The sequence below is a fragment of the Mixophyes fleayi genome, unplaced genomic scaffold (assembly GCF_038048845.1).
Source record: "Mixophyes fleayi isolate aMixFle1 unplaced genomic scaffold, aMixFle1.hap1 Scaffold_389, whole genome shotgun sequence".
Taxonomy (NCBI): domain Eukaryota; kingdom Metazoa; phylum Chordata; class Amphibia; order Anura; family Limnodynastidae; genus Mixophyes; species Mixophyes fleayi.
This window is the reverse complement of record NW_027447872.1, coordinates 25,001-30,000: the sequence shown is the minus strand read 5'-3', so window position 1 is coordinate 30,000 and position 5,000 is coordinate 25,001. Positions and strand designations below refer to the sequence as shown.

The window sequence follows — 5,000 nt, the reverse complement described above, 5'->3', positions numbered from 1 at the left end:
GTGGTCTCCCATCCAAGTACTAACCAGGCCCAGCCCTGCTTAGCTTCCAAGATCAGGCTTGTTCAGGGTGGTGTGGCTGTAGGTATTGGTTTCCTATTGACCTACATCTCTTATACATCTCAAAACCAGCATTGAAGGAAGCCGGAACAAGAGAGAAAAAAAAAAAGCCTACAGCACCTGGTATTCCCAGGTGGTCTCCCATCCAAGTACTAACCAGGCCTGACCCTGCTTAGCTTCCAAGATCAAACGAGATTGGGCTTGTTTAGAGATGTGTAGCTGTAGGTTTTGGTTTCCTATTGACCTACATCTCTTATAATCTCAAAACCAGCATTGAAGGAAGCCGGAACAAGAGAGAAAAAAAAAAGGCCTACAGCACCTGGTATTCCCAGGTGGTCTCCCATCCAAGTAATAACCAGGCCCGTCCCTGCTTAGCTTCCAAGATCAGACGAGATTGGGCTTGTTCAGGGTGGTGTGGCTGTAGGTATTGTTTTCCTATTGACCTACATCTCTTATACATCTAAAAACCAGCATTGAAGGAAGCCGGAACAAGAGAGAAGAAAAAAAGGCCTACAGCACCTGGTATTCCCAGGTGGTCTCCCATCCAAGTACTAACCAGGCCCGGCTCTGCTTAGCTTCCAAGATCAGACGAGATTAGGCTTGTTCAGGGTGGTGTGGCTGTAGGTATTGGTTTCCTATTAACCTACATCTCTTATACATCTCAAAACCAGCATTGAAGGAGGCCGGAACAAGAGAGAAAAAAAAAAGCCTACAGCACCTGGTATTTCCAGGTGGTCTCCCATCCAAGTACTAACCAGGCCCAGTCCTGCTTAGCTTCCAAGATCAGACGAGATTGGGCTTGTTCAGGGTGGTGTGGCTGTAGGTATTGTTTTCCTATTGACCTACATCTCTTATACATCTAGAAACTAGCATTGAAGGAAGCCGGAACAAGAGAGAAGAAAAAAAGTCCTACAGCACCTGGTATTCCCAGGTGGTCTCCCATCCAAGTACTAACCAGGCCCGTCCCTGCTTAGCTTCCAAGATCAGACGAGATTGGGCTTGTTCAGGGTGGTGTGGCTGTAGGTATTGTTTTCCTATTGACCTACATCTCTTATACATCTAGAAACCAGCATTGAAGGAAGCCGGAACAAGAGAGAAGAAAAAAAGGCCTACAGCACCTGGTATTCCCAGGTGGTCTCCCATCCAAGTACTAACCAGACCCGGCTCTGCTTAGCTTCCAAGATCAGACGAGATTGGGCTTGTTCAGGGTGGTGGGGCTGTAGGTATTGGCTTCCTAATGACCTACATCTCTTATACATCTCAAAACCAGCATTGAAGGAGGCCGGAACAAGAGAGAAAAAAAATGCCTACAGCACCTGGTATTTCCAGGTGGTCTCCCATCCAAGTACTAACCAGGCCCAGCCCTGCTTAGCTTCCAAGATCAGACGAGATTGGGCTTGTTCAGGGTGGTGTGGCTGTAGGTATTGTTTTCCTATTGACCTACATCTCTTATACATCTTGAAAACAGCATTGAAGGAAGCCGGAACAAGAGAGAAGAAAAAAAGGCCTACAGCACCTGGTATTCCCAGGTGGTCTCCCATCCAAGTACTAACAACGCCCGGCTCTGCTTAGCTTCCAAGATCAGACGAGATTGGGCTTGTTCAGGGTGGTGTGGCTGTAGGTATTGGTTTCCTATTGACCTACATCTCTTATACATCTCAAAACCAGCATTGAAGGAGGCCGGAACAAGAGAGAAAAAAAAAAGCCTACAGCACCTCGTATTTCCAGGTGGTCTCCCATCCAAGTACTAACCAGGCCCAGCGCTGCTTAGCTTCCAAGATCATATGAGATTGGGCTTGTTCAGGGTGGTGTGGCTGTAGGTATTGTTTTCCTATTGACCTACATCTCTTATACATCTAAAAACAAGCATTGAAGGAAGCCGGAACAAGAGAGAAAAAAAAAAGGGCCTACAGCACCTGGTATTCCCAGGTGGTCTCGCATCCAAGTACTAACCAGGCTCGGCTCTGCTTAGCTTCCAAGATCAGGCTTGTTCATGGTGGTGTGACTGTAGGTATTGGTTTCCTATTGACCTACATCTCTTATACATCTAAAAACCAGCATTGAAGGAAGCCGGAACAAGAGAGAAAAAAAAAAAGCCTACAGCACCTGGTATTCCCAGGTGGTCTCCCATCCAAGTACTAACCAGGCCTGACCCTGCTTAGCTTCCAAGATCAAACGAGATTGGGCTTGTTTAGAGATGTGTAGCTGTAGGTTTTGGTTTCCTATTGACCTACATCTCTTATAATCTCAAAACCAGCATTGAAGGAAGCCGGAACAAGAGAGAAAAAAAAAAGGCCTACAGCACCTGGTATTCCCAGGTGGTCTCCCATCCAAGTACTAACCAGGCCCGTCCCTGCTTAGCTTCCAAGATCAGACGAGATTGGGCTTGTTCAGGGTGGTGTGGCTGTAGGTATTGTTTTCCTATTGACCTACATCTCTTATACATCTAGAAAACAGCATTGAAGGAAGCCGGAACAAGAGAGAAGAAAAAAAGGCCTACAGCACCTGGTATTCCCAGGTGGTCTCCCATCCAAGTACTAACCAGGCCCGGCTCTGCTTAGCTTCCAAGATCAGATGAGATTGGGCTTGTTCAGGGTGGTGTGGCTGTAGGTATTGGTTTCCTATTGACCTACATCTCTTATACATCTGAAAACCAGCATTGAAGGAGGCCGGAACAAGAGAGAAAAAAAAAAGCCTACAGCACCTGGTATTTCCAGGTGGTCTCCCATCCAAGTACTAACCAGGCCCAGCCCTGCTTAGCTTCCAAGATCAGACGAGATTGGGCTTGTTCAGGGTGGTGTGGCTGTAGGTATTGTTTTCCTATTGACCTACATCTCTTATACATCTAAAAACAAGCATTGAAGGAAGCCGGAACAAGAGAGAAAAAAAAAAAGGCCTACAGCACCTGGTATTCAAAGGTGGTCTCCCATCCAAGTACTAAGCAGGCCCAGCCCTGCTTAGCTTCCAAGATCAGACGAGATTGGGCTTGTTCAGGGTGGTGTGGCTGTAGGTATTGTTTTCCTATTGACCTACATCTCTTATACATCTAGAAACTAGCATTGAAGGAAGCCGGAACAAGAGAGAAGAAAAAAAGGCCTACAGCACCTGGTATTCCCAGGTGGTCTCCCATCCAAGTACTAACCAGGCCCGTCCCTGCTTAGCTTCCAAGATCAGAAGAGATTGGGCTTGTTCAGGGTGGTGTGGCTGTAGGTATTGTTTTCTTATTGACCTACATCTCTTATACATCTAGAAACCAGCATTGAAGGAAGCCGGAACAAGAGAGAAGAAAAAAAGGCCTACAGCACCTCGTATTCCCAGGTGGTCTCCCATCCAAGTACTAACCAGGCCCGGCTCTGCTTAGCTTCCAAGATCAGACGAGATTGGGCTTGTTCAGGGTGGTGTGGCTGTAGGTATTGGCTTCCTAATGACCTACATCTCTTATACATCTCAAAACCAGCATTGAAGGAGGCCGGAACAAGAGAGAAAAAAAATGCCTACAGCACCTGGTATTTCCAGGTGGTCTCCCATCCAAGTACTAACCAGGCCCAGCCCTGCTTAGCTTCCAAGATCAGACGAGATTGGGCTTGTTCAGGGTGGTGTGGCTGTAGGTATTGATTTCCTATTGACCTACATCTCTTATACATCTAGAAACCAGCATTGAAGGAAGCCGGAACAAGAGAGAAGAAAAAAAGGCCTACAGCACCTGGTATTCCCAGGTGGTCTCCCATCCAAGTACTAACCAGGCCTGTCCCTGCTTAGCTTCCAAGATCAGACGAGATTGGGCTTGTTCAGGGTGGTGTGGCTGTAGGTATTGTTTTCCTATTGACCTACATCTCTTATACATCTAGAAACCAGCATTGAAGGAAGCCGGAACAAGAGAGAAGAAAAAAAGGCCTACAGCACCTGGTATTCCCAGGTGGTCTCCCATACAAGTACTAACCAGGCCCGGCTCTGCTTAGCTTCCAAGATCAGACGAGATTGGGCTTGTTCAGGGTGGTGTGGCTGTAGGTATTGGTTTCCTATTGACCTACATCTCTTATACATCTCAAAACCAGCATTGAAGGAGGCCGGAACAAGAGAGAAAAAAAAAGCCTACAGCACCTGGTATTTCCAGGTGGTCTCCCATCCAAGTACTAACCAGGCCCAGCCCTGCTTAGCTTCCAAGATCAGACGAGATTGGGCTTGTTCAGGGTGGTGTGGCTGTAGGTATTGGTTTCTTATTGACCTACATCTCTTATACATCTCAAAACCAGCATTGAAGGAAGTCGGAACAAGAGAGAAAAAAAAAAGGGCCTACAGCACCTGGTATCCCCAGGTGGTCTCGCATCCAAGTACTAACTAGGCCTGGCTCTGCTTAGCTTCCAAGATCAGGCTTGTTCAGGGTGGTGTGACTGTAGGTATTTTTTTCCTATTGACCTACATCTCTTATACATCTAAAAACCAGCATTGAAGGAAGCCGGAACAAGAGAGAAAAAAAAAAAGCCTACAGCACCTGGTATTCCCAGGTGGTCTCCCATCCAAGTACTAACCAGGCCTGACCCTGCTTAGCTTCCAAGATCAAACGAGATTGGGCTTGTTTAGAGATGTGTAGCTGTAGGTTTTGGTTTCCAATTGACCTACATCTCTTATAATCTCAAAACCAGCATTGAAGGAAGCCGGAACAAGAGAGAAAAAAAAAAGGCCTACAGCACCTGGTATTCCCAGGTGGTCTCCCATCCAAGTACTAACCAGGCCCGTCCCTGCTTAGCTTCCAAGATCAGACGAGATTGGGCTTGTTCAGGGTGGTGTGGCTGTAGGTATTGTTTTCCTATTGACCTACATCTCTTATACATCTAGAAAACAGCATTGAAGGAAGCCGGAACAAGAGAGAAGAAAAAAATGCCTACAGCACCTGGTATTCCCAGGTGGTCTCCCATCCAAGTACTAACCAGGCCTGACTCTGC

General features: G+C 46.8%; 13 non-coding genes and 11 pseudogenes across 13 annotated transcripts; all 24 read right to left on the bottom strand.

Moving 5' to 3' along the window:
- The window catches only part of LOC142134013 (5S ribosomal RNA), a 109-nt pseudogene extending 25 nt beyond the window's left edge, over positions 1-84 (bottom strand).
- Positions 85-165: 81 nt separating this feature from the next.
- On the bottom strand, positions 166-284 carry LOC142133911 (5S ribosomal RNA; annotated as a pseudogene).
- An 80-nt stretch (positions 285-364) lies between these two features.
- Positions 365-483, bottom strand: LOC142133734 (5S ribosomal RNA). The gene has a single exon (XR_012686873.1). It is a non-coding gene; the product is annotated as a 5S ribosomal RNA (ribosomal RNA).
- Positions 484-564: 81 nt separating this feature from the next.
- LOC142133752 (5S ribosomal RNA) lies at positions 565-683 on the bottom strand. The gene has a single exon (XR_012686890.1). It is a non-coding gene; the product is annotated as a 5S ribosomal RNA (ribosomal RNA).
- Positions 684-763: 80 nt separating this feature from the next.
- On the bottom strand, positions 764-882 carry LOC142133768 (5S ribosomal RNA; annotated as a pseudogene).
- Positions 883-963: 81 nt separating this feature from the next.
- Positions 964-1,082, bottom strand: LOC142133956 (5S ribosomal RNA). The gene has a single exon (XR_012686921.1). It is a non-coding gene; the product is annotated as a 5S ribosomal RNA (ribosomal RNA).
- Positions 1,083-1,163: 81 nt separating this feature from the next.
- LOC142133840 (5S ribosomal RNA) lies at positions 1,164-1,282 on the bottom strand (annotated as a pseudogene).
- A 79-nt stretch (positions 1,283-1,361) lies between these two features.
- On the bottom strand, positions 1,362-1,480 carry LOC142133720 (5S ribosomal RNA). The gene has a single exon (XR_012686861.1). It is a non-coding gene; the product is annotated as a 5S ribosomal RNA (ribosomal RNA).
- An 81-nt stretch (positions 1,481-1,561) lies between these two features.
- On the bottom strand, positions 1,562-1,680 carry LOC142133913 (5S ribosomal RNA; annotated as a pseudogene).
- An 80-nt stretch (positions 1,681-1,760) lies between these two features.
- Positions 1,761-1,879, bottom strand: LOC142133893 (5S ribosomal RNA; annotated as a pseudogene).
- A 272-nt stretch (positions 1,880-2,151) lies between these two features.
- LOC142133910 (5S ribosomal RNA) lies at positions 2,152-2,270 on the bottom strand (annotated as a pseudogene).
- Positions 2,271-2,350: 80 nt separating this feature from the next.
- LOC142133834 (5S ribosomal RNA) lies at positions 2,351-2,469 on the bottom strand. Its single transcript, XR_012686909.1, has one exon. It is a non-coding gene; the product is annotated as a 5S ribosomal RNA (ribosomal RNA).
- An 81-nt stretch (positions 2,470-2,550) lies between these two features.
- LOC142134054 (5S ribosomal RNA) lies at positions 2,551-2,669 on the bottom strand. The gene has a single exon (XR_012686931.1). It is a non-coding gene; the product is annotated as a 5S ribosomal RNA (ribosomal RNA).
- An 80-nt stretch (positions 2,670-2,749) lies between these two features.
- Positions 2,750-2,868, bottom strand: LOC142133689 (5S ribosomal RNA). Its single transcript, XR_012686833.1, has one exon. It is a non-coding gene; the product is annotated as a 5S ribosomal RNA (ribosomal RNA).
- An 82-nt stretch (positions 2,869-2,950) lies between these two features.
- LOC142133781 (5S ribosomal RNA) lies at positions 2,951-3,069 on the bottom strand (annotated as a pseudogene).
- An 81-nt stretch (positions 3,070-3,150) lies between these two features.
- On the bottom strand, positions 3,151-3,269 carry LOC142134041 (5S ribosomal RNA). The gene has a single exon (XR_012686929.1). It is a non-coding gene; the product is annotated as a 5S ribosomal RNA (ribosomal RNA).
- An 81-nt stretch (positions 3,270-3,350) lies between these two features.
- On the bottom strand, positions 3,351-3,469 carry LOC142133806 (5S ribosomal RNA; annotated as a pseudogene).
- A 79-nt stretch (positions 3,470-3,548) lies between these two features.
- Positions 3,549-3,667, bottom strand: LOC142133718 (5S ribosomal RNA). Its single transcript, XR_012686860.1, has one exon. It is a non-coding gene; the product is annotated as a 5S ribosomal RNA (ribosomal RNA).
- Positions 3,668-3,748: 81 nt separating this feature from the next.
- Positions 3,749-3,867, bottom strand: LOC142133730 (5S ribosomal RNA). The gene has a single exon (XR_012686870.1). It is a non-coding gene; the product is annotated as a 5S ribosomal RNA (ribosomal RNA).
- Positions 3,868-3,948: 81 nt separating this feature from the next.
- LOC142133755 (5S ribosomal RNA) lies at positions 3,949-4,067 on the bottom strand. Its single transcript, XR_012686892.1, has one exon. It is a non-coding gene; the product is annotated as a 5S ribosomal RNA (ribosomal RNA).
- A 79-nt stretch (positions 4,068-4,146) lies between these two features.
- Positions 4,147-4,265, bottom strand: LOC142133688 (5S ribosomal RNA). The gene has a single exon (XR_012686832.1). It is a non-coding gene; the product is annotated as a 5S ribosomal RNA (ribosomal RNA).
- Positions 4,266-4,537: 272 nt separating this feature from the next.
- LOC142133909 (5S ribosomal RNA) lies at positions 4,538-4,656 on the bottom strand (annotated as a pseudogene).
- An 80-nt stretch (positions 4,657-4,736) lies between these two features.
- LOC142133822 (5S ribosomal RNA) lies at positions 4,737-4,855 on the bottom strand. Its single transcript, XR_012686908.1, has one exon. It is a non-coding gene; the product is annotated as a 5S ribosomal RNA (ribosomal RNA).
- Positions 4,856-4,936: 81 nt separating this feature from the next.
- The window catches only part of LOC142133805 (5S ribosomal RNA), a 119-nt pseudogene continuing 55 nt past the window's right edge, over positions 4,937-5,000 (bottom strand).